The sequence below is a fragment of the Triticum aestivum genome, chromosome 2D (assembly GCF_018294505.1).
Source record: "Triticum aestivum cultivar Chinese Spring chromosome 2D, IWGSC CS RefSeq v2.1, whole genome shotgun sequence".
NCBI lineage: Eukaryota > Viridiplantae > Streptophyta > Magnoliopsida > Poales > Poaceae > Triticum > Triticum aestivum.
The window spans coordinates 648,311,396-648,331,493 of NC_057799.1; the positions used below are offsets into that span (position 1 = coordinate 648,311,396).

Consider the following 20,098-nt stretch of genomic DNA (forward strand, 5'->3'; position numbering starts at 1 on the left):
TGTGTGGACGACGAGGCAAACTCGCTGCCCCCCGGGGCACCGTTCGGCTGTGCCGACGAGGGCGGCAACACATGGTGCGGGTGCGGGTGCGGCTTGGATCGGCTGGATTTGCGCCAATGGGGGTGTCGTCGGTCCCAGCGCAGCTAAGTGGTCCGCGTACGCTTGCTGCCTGTAAAAATTGCACCCACCAGCTGCCGGCTGCCCTTGGTGGGATAAAAACAAACTTAGAGCATCTCCAGCCGTCCCCTCGAGAACCCCCAGGAGGCCTTTTTCATCGCCGGCACGTATTTTTTCGCCCAGTCAGACCCCCGGACCCTGAAATAACGCTGGATTTAGCCAAATTTACGCCCCGGCGGTCCCAACCCAAACCCAAAAAGCTGGGGAGCAGCTGGGGTGCCGGCACTCTTTTTTGCATGCAAAAGCCCCACACGTCAGCCTCTCTCCTCACTCTCTCTCCTCATTTCCTCACAGGCCCACCACGTGCATGGCCTCTCTCCTGCAGCTCCAGCCACGCCGGAACCCGCCTTCCTCGTTCGTGTCTCCCCGTCTTGGCCAGTGTGAAGGACTCGGCGGAGGAGGCCCCGAGCGCGCCGGCCACGGGCGGCCCCGGCCACGACGAGCCATGCACGGGCGGCACCGGCCCTTGCACGGGCACGACTGGCGGCGGCCAGGGCGCCACGGGCGCGCCGGCTAGCGAAGGCCAGGGCGGGAGGCCGGGCGGCGAGTGGGGCGTGGCGTGCCGGGCGCCCCCTTCCTCCTCCTCATCATCTCCGTCCTCGGCGGCGGCGGCCAGGCGCGGGCGTGTCTTGAGCTCGCCCATGGGCTCCTCGGGCCAGCCATTGAAGTCCTGGACCGCCGGCGTATCGCCGTGGACGGCGCCGAGCTTGGCGAGCACGAACTCGAGGAGGAGCGACGACGTCCCGCACGGCCCCCGGAGGAAGGCAAGCTCCGCGCGAGCCAGCGAGAGCGCGTCGCGGGTGGCGTTGAGGTCTCGGAGGAGCGTCATGGAGTCCTAGAGGTGGATGCTCGGCGCGGAGGCGGGCATGTTGAGCGACAGCGACGCGCCGGTGCCCGTGGCTGTCCACGCCGCCGCCCATCGCCGCGCCAACCAGTTGCTGCTGCGAGGTGGTGGTGATCCGGTGCTCTTTGCCCCGTGCATGACCACACTTGTTGCGCGCTCGCGGCCTAAAGATCGGCAACAACTAGCTCTAGCAGTCTAGTAGTGGGCGCGGCCAGGCGCGGGCGCGGCCACGGGCGCGCGCGACCAAGCGCGAGCAGGGCCAGGCACGGGCGTGGCCACAACAGCAGCAGCCAGGGGCACGAACAGCAGCGGCCTGGCGCGGGTGACGAGCAGCAGGCGCGGGCGCGAGCAGCGGCGGCCATAGCGGGCGGGGGCAGCAGCGGCCAGCAGAGGCGAGGACTCGCTTGGGGGTGAAAACGACTTGAGATTTTGTCGTCCCCAGGCAGAAATTCTCGCCGGCAGCCCCCCAACGGCGAAAAAATGCCTCCTGGGGGGCTCCACAGCTGGAGATGCTCTTAGAGATCCAGCAAGAAATCGATTGAACATTGGGAGAAGGAGGAGGAGGAGGGTTACGGCACTTGTAGAACGCCGGTGAGCAACGTACGTCCCCGCTAGGGTTCTTTCTTGAATTTGGGGAATCGTTGCATCACGGGCCTGCGAGCGTGGTTGTCTTGCTAAAAGATAAATGTGTGTGGCGGACCCCGACCGAGGACCGTACTGACGATCCGTGAGTAGGCGCGCTCGTCCGCTCCTGTACTTTTTCGGAGACCGAAAGTGCAATCATGCCCTTAATCATTTTGAATGTTGATAAAAATACTATTCGTCACCCTGGGTGAGGAATAGTTATTCTTCGCCCCCTCTCTATTTTGACATCAATGCACCGTATTTTTACGTTTTGTAAATTTTGTCTTATTTCATACATAAAAAAAGAACGTAAGAAAATATGTACTCGCCGTAAAAAATATTTTATGTTACATAAAATTACAAATGTAAAAACATATTGTAAAACATACATAAAATGTGATTTTTCTGATCTTATAACTTTTTTAGACCATATTTTACATATTGAATTAATGTGCATGTAACTATTTATATTCTAAACGTAATTTATTTAGGAAGTGATAGTAAGATTACCTCGGGTGAAGAATAACTTATTCTGCATCCTGGGTGATGAATAGTAACACTATATATATATATATATATATATATATATATATATATGGGACTAATTATATTTGCTAAGTGAATATACATGTTCTTAGTCCCCTTGGCATCTATGTGTGTGGATCGAGGACCCACCAAAATGAATATGACTCAAGCATGGTGAAAACAATAAAAGAAGCATAACCTTTTGGGTTAATTCTTGAGTTATAGGTGTCCCGCACTATTACGAGGGGATGAAAGGGGTTCATGAAAGCTTTGCTCAAGCCACATCTTGCTAGAATAATTCATGTGACATCTCTACCAAAAGGTCATAGGTAAACCCTTCCATCAAGTTCATCTTGTCCAAATAGCCTATCCCACTTTTACTGCGGATTATCCGAGTAACTACCATGATGTCCGGATCATCCGGATTGTGTCCCGGGGGCCGGGCTAACCTAACACTCATATTCTTCCACAGTTTTATCCGAACCATATTCCTCCATAACCAGAAGCTCCTCCTGAAACAACCATGTCCTCAAGAGCTCTCCTCCATCCCGACGCTTGCCGAAACGTGAAGAGGAAGACGTTCTCCCCCAACTCCTTGCACATGAGCCCCTTGATGGCGCACCATATCCTCCCTATCTTTTGTCCAACCATGCTTTGCGTGTGAAGGTCTCTCCGAGAATAGTTTCCCCACCACTTGCGGATCATCCGCCGCCCATTCAAAGACCTTCTCCTTCTGCTCTGGTGTGATGTTGATGGCTTTCCTCCCCGCAATCGAGAATTTCATACTCCTTAGCATCCCCTACATGTCCTCCATGGCGTCACCAAAGACCACGAACAGAACAAAGTAGGGTTTTGGTGGTTGTACGACCGTACGTCTTACCCCCTCCGTTCCTAAATATACAAGTCTTTCTAGATATTTCACTATGGACTACATACGGGATGTATATAGACGTAGCTTAGAGTATAGATTCATTTATTTTACTTCGTATGTAGTCTCTTATTGAAATCTCTAAAATGACTTATATTTTGGAACAGAGAGAGTAGAATCGCACAAAAAGACTTATGTGGATGGATTTGGGATCTGGAGATCGCTGGAGACGTCCATCAGGGAATTGTGTTTTGCACCCGAAGAGAACCAGGGCGTGGACAAAGCAGGCCTGCCGATGATGAGAGACACGGGCGATGGTGACGAGAGTCCGGATGAGATATGATCGCCTCTCCGCGAGTTAGGCCAACTCCACCGCATGACCTTAAACAGATGTCCGGTTTGGCCGGATTTCGTCTCTTTAAGGCGGCAATGGATTCGTCCATGTCCGCTTCTGTCTGTTGAGTCGTGGGTGCGCCCAACACGCGGCCGCACCTCAAATCATGTCCGGGGTGGACGTGATTAAAAAAACTAAAAAACTAAAATAAAACGCCAAAAAAGTAAATAAACGCAAATATAAAAACATAAAACATAAATTAACCATCACAGCCACAAAACGGACCAGTTTCACAGTTCACATTGGCATAATTAATATAAAATTAAAATAAAAACACCGCCCGCACACTCCTGCCGTGCCCGTCGATGCCGTGGCCGTGGCCGTCTTCAGTGCCGCCGGTGTCGTCGTCGTTGCTGACGAGGTCGACGTAGTCCGGCGGCGTCCAGAGGTAGGACGGCGGTCCGTGGTACACGGTGGCGGGCTGGAAGGCGGGAGGTGCCTGCACCACCTCCTCCCGTGGCGACGCCTCCCGCTCCGGTGACCGCGACGGCGTGGGGCACCAGTTCACGCCCCCCACGGCGTCGGCCATCTCTGGAGCCGTGCACGACCAGCTCCATTGCTGGCCCACCAGGCCCGGGTGGAACATGGCCACCGGCTCCTCCTCCATCACCTCCTCCGCCCTCACCATCTGCAGCTCGGGGAAGGCGACGTCGCCGACCGCAGAGAGAGCCATCGTCTCCTCGAGGCCCGACCATTGGCGCTCATCATGCATGTTCATGGAGTCCTCCATGACACGCTGCATTAGCCGGGCCTCCTCCTCCGCTGTCATGCGAGGAGGTAGTGGTGGCGACGGAGATGGTGAAGGCGACGGCGTGGGCGTGAGGCCGCGCACCCGCGTACGCCCGCGCACCTGGGGAGCAGGCGCTGCGCGCTCTTGACGTAGCCGCCGCGGCCCCGACGACGTGCCGGCGAAGAAAGAGGCGCGCCGTACGTCGTGCTCGTCCCTTAGCCAGGTGTCCCGGAGCACGGAGTCAGGGGCGTACCTGTCGTCGTAGTACATGTCGTCGGGGAGGAGGCGGCGGCGGCGCTCGATCTCCTCGCGGCGCGCACGGCTGCTCATCGGGATCGGGACCCGATCGACGGAGAGATGCCAGTTATTGGGGAGGTGGACGTCGCTCCACGGGAGCGGATCGGCGTCCTCGTCTCCCAATAACGTCGGCATACATCCGCGCTGATGTACTGCCGGTCGCGCTCGCCGCCGGCCCTAGGGCCGATGATGAATGGGGTAGGCACGGGGGCCCGACGCGGTGGCGATGCGGCCTCCTCTTTCACGGAGCCGTGACGGCGTCCCGAGGAGGATCCAGCCTCGCGGTCATGCTTCCCCTTGCAGCCGTGGTTCCAGAGCCCAATGGCTGCGAGGCGGCCGGCCGGCGAGTTCGAGGACGGGGAGAGGCTAGGGTTTGGGGCGTGTCGGGTTTCGAAGAGGCAGCGGGCTGGAGTGGGGAGTGTGGACGACGACCGATCCACGACTTCCCATTTAAGAAAGACGGCGACCGTTCGCCTGGGCGGATGACAGGTGAGACCGGCCGCGCGTGCGCATTAATGTCGGGCGGTGGGAGGTAGGTGGCCGCCTGCCACGCGGCCCTGACGCGGACGAGCCATACGTCTGTTTGCTGTCCGCCGCGATCCAAACCCGACGCATGTTTATGTTCAAAATGGGTCGGTCCGGACACAAAACGGATTAAATGGGTTCAGGCCGTCGCGCGCTGGGCCGTCTGGTTTGTCCCTTTTACCACAAACAGACGGGGCCGGACGGAACGAGATGGCGCGATGGAGTTGGCCTTATTAACCGTCACCCTAGCTAGCTAGGGACGGCGGTTCAACTAGTAGCAACCTTTCTCTTCCGCCTTGAGCTGGCTGGCCATTGGTCAACCATGCCAATCACCATGGTCGCCGATTTGTTTTGCTCTATTATTATTATATTTTAATTTGCTGTATTATACATAGCCTACCGAAAAAAAGAGTGATGTACATACGTTACGTGGAGAGCCGAGACGTGTCGATGAAGCACGTGGTGCGGGGTGCCTGTCTCGCCCCCCCGGCCCCTGGACAGGTTATTTCAGCTACAGTCAATCCAACAGAGATCGCCCCCTCCCCTCCAAGAGAGAAAAAACAAACAAAGATCACGTGCACACCTCCACTGTGTGCGCAGCACATTTCACGGGTAGGCACAAGCACGACATGATCATGTGCGCGTGATTTGTTTGCTTCCTGATGCGATTCCTTTCACCACCACTTGTTTCTGAACCACCATGGTAGAAGTAGGTGTGGCAATTTCCAGGGGAATTCGGTGTTTTGACCCTTTTTTTTCTTTCTGAAAGTTGAGCCAAATCTGATCCTGGTTTAACAAAATTTTGGAATCTTTTTCTATCGTGGCGGGTTGATGACGGTAGGACATAGTAACATCCTACCGATGGGGGCTCTGGCGGTACAAAATTTATCCACGTCAGCACAGCTAAATGTTTGCCCCCTACCGTCGAGGCTCCAGATGGTAAGCAATTATACCCTACCGTCATCGAGGTTGGTGGTAGGGTTTGAACGATTATAAGTTAGGAGGGCGGCCGTCGTGTCTTGTAGTAGGCTCTTCATCAAGGTATGTAGTTGTGTTTTTTCAATAAGTTGGTTTGGTTTTCAATCAAATGAAACTGAGAGAGAGAAAAGAAAAAAAGAAAAAAACAATAAGTTGGTTTGGTTTTCAATCAAATGAAACTGAGGGAGAAAAAAGAAAAAAAAAGAAAAAAGAGAGGTGTGTGTGTGGAGACAATGCATGCCCGGGTGGGGGTGGGGGTGGGGTGGGACGATTCCATCGAAAGGCGCGCCGTCGGAGGGGTCGGTCGCTTTTCACGGAGTGGAGTGCGCGGTTCGAAAACTTGTTTATTCGCCCGCCCACTTGCATCAACGCGTCGCGTGCATTGGCTCGCTGGCTCCTGGGATGGTTCGCCGGCGCGTTAGACGACGAGCGGGGAGCAATGGTTCAGGCTACCTACGAGCTTTGGCTAGCAAGGAATGAAACCAGAGAAGGCAAGCGCATAGCCCCGCCACATGAAATCATAGAGCGCGTGGTCACACACATGGCTGAATGGAGAGCTGTCCATGACGACAACAAGCCCCCGAGAGAGCAACAGATCAAGCAAAAGTGGAAGCCTCCAGAGGAGGGGTGGCTTAAACTCAATTCAGATGGGGCAGTTGCTCGGTCAGGGAGCAAGGGGGGTGCTGGTGCTGTGATAAGGGATGAGAATGGGGCCTTTCGTGCCGGGCTGTGCCACCTGTTCCGAGGCATGGTCGACCCTGAAGTGTTAGAGATTCTTGCATGCAAGAGAGGCCTTGTTTTGGCGCAGGAAATACAGGCCGACAGGATACATGTGGAACTGGATTCGCAAAGAGTAGTTAAGATGCTCAATAATTAGCACAAGGTGATGTCAGCCACTGGCCCGTTGATTCAAGAGCTGAAGATGTTGCTTTCTTCGTTCGTTAGCTCCAAAGTCACTTGGGTTCGTTGTTCCGCGAATGTTGCCGCTCATAGACTTGCTAAAATAGGGGTAGGAGATGAACTTTGCAATGTTTGGTTGGGGGTCACCCCAGATTATGTGCTTGATGTAATCTCGGATGACATTCCGAATGCGTTTGATTAAATAAATGCGGCAATATTTCCCCTCATAAAAACGCGTCGCGTGCATTGGCATGGGCCATTCGTCAGGTTTTTTGGTACTGTAGATAATAATTAGAAGGCGAAAAAAAAATCGAATCGAGGATGGCCGTTGGTTCGTTTGTGCGACATTATTGGCGTGGGCCCCTCTCGCGTTAATTGCTCGGCGGTATTAGGAAACGACACGGCTGCCCGCCCGCCCGCCTATATAAGTGACCACCTCAACCCATCATCACATCTAGCACTCCATTCCCGTCCCCTCTCAACCCAAAGAGTAGTACCACTAGCAGAGATGAAGAACATCACACTCCGTTTCCGCCGGCGACAGCACCGCTCGCCATCGGTTCGGTGCGTCGCACACAACACAACCGGCCGCGACGCCACCGCCGGTTCGGTTCGGTTCGGTGCACAACCTGTCGGCGACGCCACCGCCAAAGAGCTCTTCCATTCCATCCCAAGACGACGAGTGCAGCGGGAGTATAAATATCATCTTGTTTATTGGTCGGCCACACTCTCTCTCGGTCAAGGGCGTCCTAGATCTGACTTGAATGTGTCATCTCTATCTATCTAGGTACTAGTACAAGAGATGCCAGTGTCAAGGCAAGTACATTCCCTTACTTTGCCTATCATTACTCTTGTTCTTGCATTTCAATTCATTACCTGCCTCTAAATGCACTTGTTCCTGACTTAGGACATCCCTAAGTTTCCTTATGCATATCATGATGAGGAGGATGCTCCCAAGCCTGGCTTTTTGTGGTCTGGCTCCCAGATACGGCCAGCGTGGGCACCCGAGAATTACAAGAACTTGAAACTGAAACTGGAGTAGTTTTTTACCAACGACCCCCAACAAATATCAACTCAAGAACCTGTTCAACCAGGTGCGTCACCATTTCAACAGATCGTCTCCCCTGGCATTTGAGGGCGATTCAGCTGTCAATGGTGCTTATACTACCAGATATCCGTTACCACCTTCTAGCCCGCCAGCAAAAGTGAGTTTTTCCATGTTTTGCACTCTTGTTAATTGCATCTTCCCTTTTTCAGAGTATCATTTCTTGTATGTTTATGAATTACTCACTGTTTGTCATTGTATGAATTGAACTGTTCCTTTTGACCATCTAGATTTCTTGATGATATGTTTGTCTGTGCTAGCTTGCTTTCTTTATATTGACCTGCCGTTGTTTAAAACATTTCTAATTTTTCCATGTTTTGCACTAAATTCATTGTCCTATCTTGCTGTTTTGATATGGATTTGCTTGACTCTACCACATTGTTGTGTTTGTTTTCTCATGTGGTTTCAACTATTACTAATTTATTCTATGTTTTATTAGGAAAAAAGTGGTTTTCTGGAATGGTTTTTTACTGACACACATTCTCAACATCCCTCAGTTATTTAGAATGGTTTTTTACTGACACACATTCTCAATCTTTTATTAGGAAAAAAGTGGAAATACATGGAGAAGTGTTGGAGGACATTGCGATCTTCCTCATGGATCTCTATGAGAATCCGTCGCCGGAGGCAAATGATCTAGGCTCCTTGTACTTTCACACACTCTTCGTATTGTTTGGAGAATGCCCGCGTTTCGCCCCCTTGGATGATAGCTCTGCTGGCAGCATCGCAAAACACCAAAAATATGTTCATCCTCTAGGCACAGGCTGTCTCTATGATCTTATCAAAAGCTGGAAGAAGGTTTCGTTTACCATCTTCTTGCTAAAGCTGCTGCTTGTGGAGGAATCAATGATTGCTGTTATCAAGCAAACAAGGCCCCATTTCAGTGATGTTTCGAAGGTCAGTCCTCAGTTTCGGGCTCTTTTTGATGAGGCAGAGGCGCACAGAGAGATGATTCTGGAAAGGCTGGCTTCTTTGTATGAGGATACAAAGGAGCTTGACGAGTTTGCTGCTTTGAACAAGCAAGTCATTGAGGCTGACGGTGTTGTGGGCGACGCAACCTTGCAGCGAATGGTCACTGGCTTCCTTCACCTCGTCAAGTTCGATAAAGACCTTGTGCCAGCTATACTGGTGAGGCAGCATAACTTTCAGGGTAAGCTCGGTTTGAATCTTCAGGTGCCCGTAGCAAACCTTGTGACCAGAAGGTAGTTGCTGTACCTGTAGCAAACCTTGTACCTGTAGTAAATTCATCCAGGAGAATGCTGTTTTGGAGAATTGTGTCAATTCTTTGCTGTAGCTCCACCCTGGGATGTACCTGTAGTACTACGAGTTGCAATGCTCGCGGGGACAAATCCCTGATTTGTGCAGAAGTAGTTTACTTTGACTATGCTCCCACTAGTTTGACAAATCTCTGACATTGTCATGCAGACGAAAAACTGCATATTCTTCAAGCTGGACAGATTATTACTCCCTCCGTCTCATAATATAAGAGCGTTTTTGACACTATACTTGTGTCAAAAGCGCTCTTATATTATGGGACACCGTGTTATTGGTTTAGGTGCTGGGCGCTCGTGGTCATGGGAAGGATCTGTTGCTGGATCGTTCAAGCTAGACAGACTGTTTCTGGAGCTGCAGCACCGTGCACTCCATGCTCCCTTCCGCCTCCGGCTCGGCGGACTTCTTCCAGTACGGAACGGCGGAGGTCACCATCGCCCAGCCGTCAAAGATGGCCAAGCTCATTATTGGAGAGCCACACTGCGGCTGGCTCTACGACGGACCAAGCGCTGCCTCGACCCACCAGCCGTATTACCCGACGGCGTTCTCCGGCGGCGGCGACCTTACGGACGCGGTCGCCGGCACGGCGAGCGGCCTCTCGCTCAGGCTAGGTGCCCAGTCTTCCTCGGTCACCATGGCGAGCATGCCGGAGCAGTCCTCGGAGGTGAGCTGCTCCGGCCTGACCCATGTGAACAGCGAAGGCTTTGGCTACCAGCAGCCTCAGGCCGTCAGGGCTCACGCCGGCGCCGGCCAGTTCCATCTGCCTCCTTACGGCGATGTCGGTGCCGGCGACTACGAGCTGCGGCACGTGTACCCACAGATGTATTCGAGGCCTCCGCACTTCTCGCAGGTGCTGCCGCGGTCGGGAACTCGGGATACGCGCACATTGCCCAGGAGCTGCTGAATGGGTTCGCCAGCTGCCTGCTGACGGACATGGCCGAGACGACTGATGATTCAGTCAGCGACATTGGCAGCGAGGCAAGCCTGCTGCTCTCGTCGAGCTGCTCAGCGAGGACGCCGTCGTCGGTGAGCTCCAACCACCTGATGCTTCCCTCCGAGGAGCACCCAGCCGACGGCGGGAGGTGGATGCAGGCTCAGAGGGTGAGAGCATCTCCAACAGGCGACGAACGCGCCGCGCGCAAAAAACTGCTTTGCCGCGCGCCCATCATCTCGTTTGGCGCGGCGCGCAGCGCTGACTCCAGCAGCCGCGCTAAAATGCAGCACGCGCGCGCCGCTCCAGCAGCACGCAAAAAATGCAGCGCGTGTGACTCATCGGGGCATTGCATATACTCCCTCCATTCCATAATGTAGTGCTTCCTCTATCCCGTGCTTCAACTTTGACCGTAAATTTAACTATCAAGACCGATTGCGGCGGGAGCAAAAGTTATATCAGTGAATTCGTATTCGAAAGAAGTTTTTAATTATGTAACTTTTTCTCCCGCCGCAATCGGTCTCGTTCGTTAAATTTATGGTCAAAGTTCGACCTCGGGAAGCGCGGGCGCACTATATTTTGGAATGGAGGGAGTATGACATTTTGAACACAAAATGAAGTTGAAACATTCAAAATGCAATGAACATGACATATAAAATTTCACACAAACAAGTTGATGAAGAAAAGTTCATGCCCACAAGTTCATCCAACCAAGTTCAAAATGCAAATCAAGTTCAATACACAAATGAAAGACACATCATTCCTCATCCTCGTCCTCATCTTCGGAAGACAATTCTTCCGCCTCCGAAGATGAATCTTCCTCCCTCTACTCATCGCGCACCGCATCACGTGAAGCTCCGACGGTGTTGACAAGATCTTCAACGGCATCTTCATGGGAATGTGTGCGAGGAGGCACATCGAAAGACATTCCGCCCATGGCGGCCGGAGGTGCACCCATGCGTCCCATGGGAGAAGCAAAACTCATGCCTCCCATGGTGGCCATAGCGTCGGGGGTGCTCCAAAGCCAACAATGCCTCCCATTGCACCGCCCACGGTAGCTCCGAAGCCACCCATACCACCCATGGCGCCGAGGCCACCGCCCTCTCGGAGCGGTCAATTCCACTCAAGTTGTGAACATCAAAGTGTTCTTTCATCCGCCCCCAATAAGCATCTCTACTTTGATCACCTCCAACGGATGGATCCCTCGACACTTGCAACCAAGTATTGCATAGTAAGATGTCATCGACGTTGGTGTAATTGCCCGCTCTTCCTTTCGGTGCGTCGACAATGCCCTCACCCTCCTCGTCCACCTCGAACTCATGGTCTTCGAAATGCATGTCATTGGTTTGAGACCAATGCGAATCGTTGGAGCCAACACCCATCGTTGACATGTATGCATCATCATTGAGACTACAAAGTTTTTTGAACAATGCAAATAAGCTATCTATATGTGAATGCATTGAAAAAATAACAAAAAATTAAAAGTTGGTTTTTTTACCTTGGGGGCATTTCGTCGAACATGTTGTGCGCGTCGGCCGCCGGCTCAACGAGTGAGCTCGTCGGCGCTTCGGTAGCTGCCACGCCCGTCGCACACCCTACAAGCTTCTTCCTCCTCGCCTTCGAGGTGCCGGAGCCGTCCGCCGCCTTGTTTTTCTTCGCCGATGTCTTGCCCTTCTTTGGCCGCGCCGCATTGGGGAGCTTTGAGGAAAGGGCGGCGGCTCGGGCCGGCGCCGGCGCGACGCCACCCGCCGCCAAGGTCATCCGCGGCGGCATGAAGAGGCCGCGTGCGAGGCCGATGGTCGGAGGAGCTCCGGCGGAGGCGAGGCCAACGCTACCCGGGCTAGGATTTGCGGCGGCGGCGGCGGTGGGGGGGTCGCGGCTATAGGATGGGGTGAGCGGGGTGCCGGCGCGTGCGTCCATGGGGTGCAGTTCGCCGGCGCTGGCGCGCGCGGGGCGTAGGAGGCGGAGAAGAGAGAGTGCAGCGCGAGTGCTCGAGTGTGCCGCGCGCGGAAGCGGGCGCCCCAAATACACCGCACGAGATAGCGAATCCGACCGCGCGCCCAACTCCTTATACCGCGCGCGCGGTTATTGCGCGCCGCTGGAGCCACCCGCCGGGTTGCGCGCGCGCTAAACTGGCTAAATTTGCGGCGCGACGCTTGTTTAGCGCGCCTGTTGAAGATGCTCTGAGGAACGTCTTCCTGAAACTGCTACAGCTGGTGAGCGAGCTCCTGAATTTTATCTCAACTTCAGAGTGTTATTACCAGAGTAAAAAAAAATCTCATGGCAGAGCCTGTTGGATGGATGCAGATGGATCAAAGGTGCAACCGGTGCTTCGACGACATCCAGACGACGGCGTCCAAGTTCAGCAGCATGGCGGCGTATCCAGGCGGCGGAGGCGGCGCCATCGCGCCGCCGCTGTTAGCGCAGCCCACGCTCTCCGCGGTGTACCGGAGGCTGAGGAAGTGGATCACGGGCCTGATCGTGGTGGTGGCGCCGAATCCGGCGGATCCCCGTGCCTGACAGATTTAATTCAGGTGGAGGTGAGTGCGGGTTAATTAGAAAAAATGGCAGTTTTTTTTTTGCAAAACTGCGTGCGTCGACCGGGCCAGCCACCTGGCTGCCAATTGTCGTTCTCTGATTGGCCTGGGACTAAAACATCACATGAGGTGCAAGTTGGGGTATGATGGGGTTGCATTTTGCAAGTTTAAGACTAAATCATCACATTTTATTATTATCCTTCAATTCTTAATTAAATTGCAGCGTCTACCGGCCAAGGCAAACCGATTAAAATATTTTGTATTACGATCTCTTCTGCGCAGCCAGTTTACTCACCCGTGTTGAGCCCGGTAGATTTCCTCCCGTTCGAGAAGATTTCAATGAAAAGCATGAGGTCGTTCTGCTTCATATTGTTTTCAGCTGTATACGACAGTCGCATCAAGTTCCCGAGTTCTTTCTGGGCCGACCACAAGCGCGCACGGGGCCTTGCAGCACCTTGCGATCCCATGCATGGAGATCTCTGTGCACCACCTCACGGGCGGACGGACAAAGGCCCTGCACAACTAATTTTTGCCATGCTCTTTTCACCATCTCTGAATGTTTTTTTTCGTCCGCGCTTGCTTGCTCGGGGGTTGGCTGCATTCGCTTCTTCCCGTTTACTTCATTTTTCTGTTTTGTTCAATTTTTCATCGTTTTTTTTGTTTCTTTCACAGTTTTTAGTTCTTTTCTTTGATATTCTTTGTTTCTTACTCGGCTTTCTCCGTTTTTTTGTTTCTCTTTGTTTCTTTCTTGGTTCTCATTGATTTGTTTACCTTTTTTTCTTTCTTGCTTTTCAATGTTCCATTTTTTGCATTTTTTGGGATTTCATTTTTTATTGGGTTTCTTCGTTTTCTTTATTTCTTTATTTTTTTCATCAGTTTCTCTCTTTGTTCAACATATTTCAACTTTCACCAGTATACATTCAATATTTTTTCATATATATCAGAAACATATTCTATATATGTTTACATTTTTCAAATACGTGGTTAACATTTTTATCACATATAATTTTATGTCAATTTTTTTCATACATATTATACATTTTTGTTATATATAATACATTTTTAATACATGCTGAAAAATTTGAAATACAATTTTTTTTAAGACAGGATCAACATTTTTTAATACATTGTGAATTTTCTAATGGCAATAGTTTTTTTTTCACAAACAATGTACATTTGCGTATGCACCAGGAGCATTTTTATACACATGTTTAACATTCTTTAAGTACATCAATTATTTGGTTAGATATATGATTTTTGATATCTACTCATATTTAATGTTTGTTGTATATTTTCTGCATACAAAAGGAATTTCTTAATACAAGTTCAGCATTTTTTAAAACACATGATCATTATTTTTTCATACACCTTTTATTTGTTTTGTATACATGACAATCGCTATTCTATACAACTTTAATATTTTTGAAATGCTTTATTAATATTTTTTAAATACTTGGTTAAAATTTGTTTTTCAAATGCTTGTTTAGCATTTTTAAAATACATGATTAACTTTTTTTCATACATATTGTATACATTTTACATATACATGAGAAACATTTTCCCTATACATATTTAACATTTTTCAAATGACTGGAGGACCTTTTTTCAAATGTTTGGTAGTATACACAAAAATTTAAAAAATGCTAAATGAAAAACAGAAAACATGAGAAAAAACAGAAAAAAAATAAGGCAGTGGCCTCACGGTTCTGGGCCTACCCATTTAGGAGGCGCCTGAAACGAGCCGATCCCTCCTTTTTCATGTACGTTTGGTTGTAGTACAGCTGTACAGGGCCTGTTCTCCTGATACAACACTTTAGTGGTCAATTTCCCCTGCATTTCCGAGGCCTATTTTCATTATATTCCATATAAGATTTCCAGTTTTCGGTTTTACAGTTTTTTGTTTTATTTCTCCAGTTACCATAATTGTTCCGAGCCACAACAGCACATGCCCATGCCAATGTTTCTGCATAAAATGTCCTTAATTGAGAAACAGTAAAACTGAGCTAGCTAGGACCTTCCGCATCGATTTGGCACCCTAAACCGTCTGGTTTTGGACTCAACGCTCCAGATCTTCTCGCTAAAACGTCCTTAGTTGCTCGGTCATCCCACTTCAAGCGCTTGTGCTCATTTTCGGGCCAACCTGCTCGTTAAGGCCGAACAAACGTATCTTGGGGTGCTGCTCCGACGACCAACTTGGACGCTTTGTGGTTAAATAGGCCGAGGTTTCTCAAAAAACTTAGATACGCGTGATGATGTGAACCGCACGCCCAAACGGTACTTGCGTTCGCTCTTTCTTTCGTTTCCAGCGGACAAAAAAAAAACATCATCGTTGATTCGTTTCCCCTCCCATGCCACTTGACTTTGGGAAGCAACTAGTTAACGAGCGCTCCTTCGGAAGCCTCGCAATGATTAGCGGCACTTGGTGTGCTTTGAGCCATTCGCCACATGTCGTGCTCTGGGTGCTCTCTTCGGATTTTGTTTTTTTTCGCACGCGTTTTCGGCTTTTTAAACAGTTTTTTTTCCACGTTTTGGTTTTTCACCGGTCTTCCTTAGCTTTTTGACAATTTTTTTTTGCGTGAAATACGCGCTTTCTTTTTTTTCTTTCACGAGAGTCGTGGTTTTGCTTCCGCGAGAGACACGTGTGAAACATTTTTTAGGGACCATCTTTCTAATGTTTGCTTACCATTTTTTTTGACAACTGATTTCAGTACCACTTGTAATAATTTCTTAGATGATTTCCTGGACAATTACACTCCCATATTTTTGGAATTAATAACACCAATGAGTTGATATAACACTGATATTTTTGGTAGGTTTTTTGTCTATCTGTTACATAGCAAATGAGATCATTCACCAGCACACTCAAGCAAAAGCAGCAATAGAAGACACATATGTGCGATGTGCTCAAGAGAATGACGTCTCTACAATCTGGATGTTGCCCAGATAGCAGAGATCATAAAGACAGGAGAATCATGGGTAAGGTGTCCCTTTCATGTCAATCCTTCTTAGAAGGGATGCAACATGTTAGTAACTGTATAGATGGTTCAATTGATTGTGAAGTGTGTGTTCATGGAGGGGGAAGGGGGCATTGCGAGCCGGATTTGTCACTACTGGGGTTGCGGAGTGCAAATGAAGCTAAAGACAACATATAATTATTTAGATCATTTCTCTCTGTATACATGGTTGAGTGAAATTGCGAGTGAAGTGGATTTCAATTATTTTATGATTGTTGCAGGCCATGTTCAAGAATTCGTCCGATTAACCAGTTAACTTGCCGAATAATCCCTACTCGTAGGGTCACCGAGTAGCCGATAAACCGATAAATTGTCCGATTAATTGATTAAAGGGCCGATTAACTTGCCGATTAGCCTATTAATCCCTTACTCGCCAGCCGACCGAGCAGCTACCAGTTAACGATTTCCTCAACAATGGTTGCAGGATATATTTTTTATACATACAAAATTTTATATGTATTATATTTACAGGTGCAATTAAAAAAATATCTGCAAAATTTGATATGCATTGTATTAATGTGCACATGAAAAAATAGGCCCGTGGGGCGATCTACTAGTACTCCTTAATTAATTAGTAATTTCGACCTAACCTCTCGCTCATCTCTCCTCCCTCTTTCACCCCCACGACACAAACGCGTGCCGCCACCATACTCGTGGAACTATCAGAGGAGGAACGGATCCAGCCGAGGCGCCACGAGGGGATCGGCGAGGGGACGCGCTCCAGCCGAGGCCCCACAAGAGGATCGCCCATCTCTCCTGCCTCTTGTCACTAGCGACCTCAACCTTGGGCGGATCTAAGGTCCGCCGCCGCCACCGGCTCACAGGTCGTCCACCCTGACGTTGTCCAAGGCTTCTCCCAACCCCGCCCCTTTTCTCCACACCAATGGAAATCCTAGCCCAATCGCTGCTTGTTGTTCGTCTTATCCACTCTCACATGCTGGTCGAATGCCAGATTAGGGGAGGAGACTGACTACATGCAGTCATGTGGGTGGTCTTCAGTTCATAGAAATATAACCATTACTTTCCTGTTGCACTGCGCATTCTCCAACTCCTTGTTATTTGTGCAGATCGAGGTCTTATTCAGGACTCGGAACAACGGGCAAGACTCTGCTCAGTTCTTTTCTAAGTAGTAATGCGAGGATGATGATGAGTTCTGCATGAAACAAGGCTAATTGGTGTTCAACACGGTTTTGGTCAAATGATTCGGGCGAATATTGAGGCTGGTTCTCATATTTTGGTTCAGGGAATTTTTCAAACTACAAGGGCTACTAGCCAGGTAATTAGTTCCTATTACCTGCCATACCTCATATCTTCATGTTTTCAAATTGTGCTTACTGATTAAGAACCTACTTATGAGGTTTTGCAATTGTTATCTTCCCTGAAGTTTTATTTCTCCAATTTTGTCAGTTCACCTGGTATACAAGATAAAATCTGGGATGTATGTACAAGATCAAGATTGAAGCTTTTTGTAGTACTGGTACAAGATGGAAGACTCCTCCGCTTTACCTATCTTCTCGCAAGCACTGTGATGAAACCCTATCCATGCTCTAGCGGCGCTGCCGCCCTTGCAATGCGCGTCTGCACCATTGCAGTAGCCGTAGCCGGTGATCCCAAGATTAACAAGTACTAGCATTCCTGCAATGATTAGATTTTCGTTAGGGGGCTGACAACCTCTCTTTCTTATCTTCATTCAGTGGTTGAAAGATTGTCTACCAAATATGTGCTGCAATGATTATCTTCATTCAGTGGTTGAAAGATTGTCTTACCAATGATTAGAAACTGTAAGTTAGATCTCGGCCGTCGAGTGAGGTTTTGACCGAGCGATCACATCCGTTGGATCCCACGAAGCGTTGTCGTATGCGCGCCAATTAACTGAAAATCGACACTTCTTCAGGTTCAGACGCAAGAAACACTCCGGCGCCGCGGCCGACAGTGACAACTTCGGCGGCCTCTTCTCCGCCGACCAGCTCGTCCTCGACTTCCCCAGCTTCAGCGACGTGTGTGAGCCTCCCCGTCCCTTGACCCCCTTTCCTCACATCGCAATCCGCCGGCCTCTGATCCGTTTGCCTTGTTATTGTTTCCCGGTGGTAGTTCGATGGGTTCCAGAAGGCGACCGAGGAGATGGTGAACAACAAGAAGGGGTCGACCACGCTCTCCTCCATCTTCGAAAAAGGCGTCATCGTCGCCGCCGACTCCTGGGCCAGCATGGGCGGATACATATGTAATCCTGCATCTATTTTCCATGGCATCATATAAGACTTGTATTATAGTATTTTCAGTATACACATCCTGCATAAACTGTTTAGTGGGAATGCTTTCTTCAAATTCTCTGGCAAGGTGCTTCACACATAGATAGAATGCTTATCATTAGTTGGTGGTTCAGTTAGTTTAAAGGTGAATGGTGTATAAGAAGCTCGCTTGCTGGTTGGTAAATGGTAATTTTATTCTTCCAGTAAGATATCTTTGACAACTGTCATATTCTGTTCGGTGCTTACACATGTAAGAGGTAGCAATGTTTCTTGTATTATATTATTTGCACTATACACATCCTGTATAAACTGTTTAATGGGAATGCTTTCTCCAAATTATCTGGCAAGCTCCTTCACACATAGACAGCATGCTTTTTAGTTTGTGCTTCAGTTAGTTGAAATGTGAATGCTGTATAAGAAGCCCGGTTAGTGCTTGCTACAGAGTAATTTTATTTATCCCAGTAAGAGATCTTTCAAATATATCAAATTTTGTTTGGTACTTACATATGTAAAATACGGCAATGTTAGCCATGTGAATTCAAAAATATTTGCACACCATACGACAAGGTGAACTAACTTGGATCTTTTTGTATGATCTGATTAGTCTGTACTACTTTGCGTCATCTATATATATGTGTGTGTGTGTGTGCGTGTGTGTGTGTGTGTGTGTGTGTGTAACAAGATGTGCTCTTCACTTGTATTGTATACATCTTGATCTAACGTTATTGGACTCAATTCAGCTATAATTAATTTCTGGAGATGGACCTGGATCTAGATGACAGGATTGTACATAAATCGCCTTCATGCAACCAACAGCAGTAGTGTTGTCAAGATGAGGCGGTTGAAGAGGAGATGGGAATGACAAACCTGTTCTGCTTCCTTGAGAACCAAGTAAGCACAATCATACTGCAACTTTCGTACATGTCCTCCATTTATGGTAGAAAATCTACAATCTAAATCGTAATGTTCAGACATGAGCATTGACGTACATTTCTCTTTTTTTTTTGCGGGGGGACGTACATTTCTCTTGACATGAGATACTTAATTTAAAGAAGGTCATCGGCATACACATTTAGGACAGTAACCTTTGAATGTCCAGTGATGTTTGTTCATCAATGAATGAATGGATATGCCTGCATTTGTGACATGCAAAGAGAACAACTTCGATGATGGCAGCTAGAACCTGGACCGCTCCTTGGAACAGGACCCTGTCATCCCCAAGAACTACAATTTCAGGGATCCACAAAGGACAGCGAGCCTAAGCAGAAAATCAAATACCGAAAAACCTGTCCATGCCTAACTGTTGGAAAAGCAATAAAAATAGTACATAAAAGTATGATGTACCATATTTGATTTTCAAAAAGGCAAGATCCAGAGCAGCTGACAAAGACTAAATCATTCATCTTATCTTGCAGACGATTTGCCTAGAGAAGACGGAATCAACGATTGCTTTGTGATGTGCAAGGTTCAACGCTAATTTTGGGCAGGACAGGGACATCCACAGCCACGCATACATTTCTGCTTCCTTTCTGTTCCAGAAAACAAGTGGTCATTACATAAAAACTTTGAAAGAAGGTTTTACTCATCAGTTACAAATACGTAGTCAAGAATGAAAACTGAAAAGCCATAAGCTCTTTATTATTGGCCGCGTATTAATAAGCATATAATAATCATTAACTTGCCTCTTGACATAACTTCTATGGCAAGAATTAAGACGACAGGAGCCTCACCATGGTCTATTCATGTGACTTGCCTCTTCACATATGTTCTACGTCAAGAATTAAGATGACAGGAGCCTCACCATGGTCTACTCATGACTGCATGTGCTCTTCACATAAAAAGGCTCATAACAACCCAACTAAAATAAAGAAAATTCTATTATGTGGCCCTTGACTGTCTAAATTAAAAAAACAACATGCATGTTTATACAAAAGCATTGCAAACCTATTTCATCCAAAATTCCTAATACAAGGGCGCAGCAACGCGCGCCATTCAAGATCTAGTTAAGGACAGTAAAACTGCACCACATCCCAGCCTTCTCACGCATCCTTGCTTTTTGGCCGTCCGATCATGTGTCCTAATATATTCTATCTCGTGATTAACAACTAAGTGGGCCTGCCGTCCTGGG

The 20,098-nt window shown here is 48.9% G+C and overlaps 1 long non-coding RNA gene and 1 pseudogene across 1 annotated transcript; both read left to right on the forward strand.

The window, feature by feature from the left end:
• The first annotated feature begins 7,328 nt into the window (after positions 1-7,328).
• On the forward strand, positions 7,329-12,690 carry LOC123056172 (uncharacterized; annotated as a pseudogene).
• Positions 12,691-16,324: 3,634 nt separating this feature from the next.
• LOC123050808 (uncharacterized) lies at positions 16,325-19,690 on the forward strand. The gene is made up of 6 exons (XR_006423848.1): positions 16,325-16,545; positions 16,789-16,997; positions 17,129-17,502; positions 17,616-17,718; positions 17,813-18,861; positions 19,386-19,690. It is a non-coding gene; the product is annotated as an uncharacterized lncRNA (long non-coding RNA).
• The last annotated feature ends 408 nt before the right edge of the window (positions 19,691-20,098 follow it).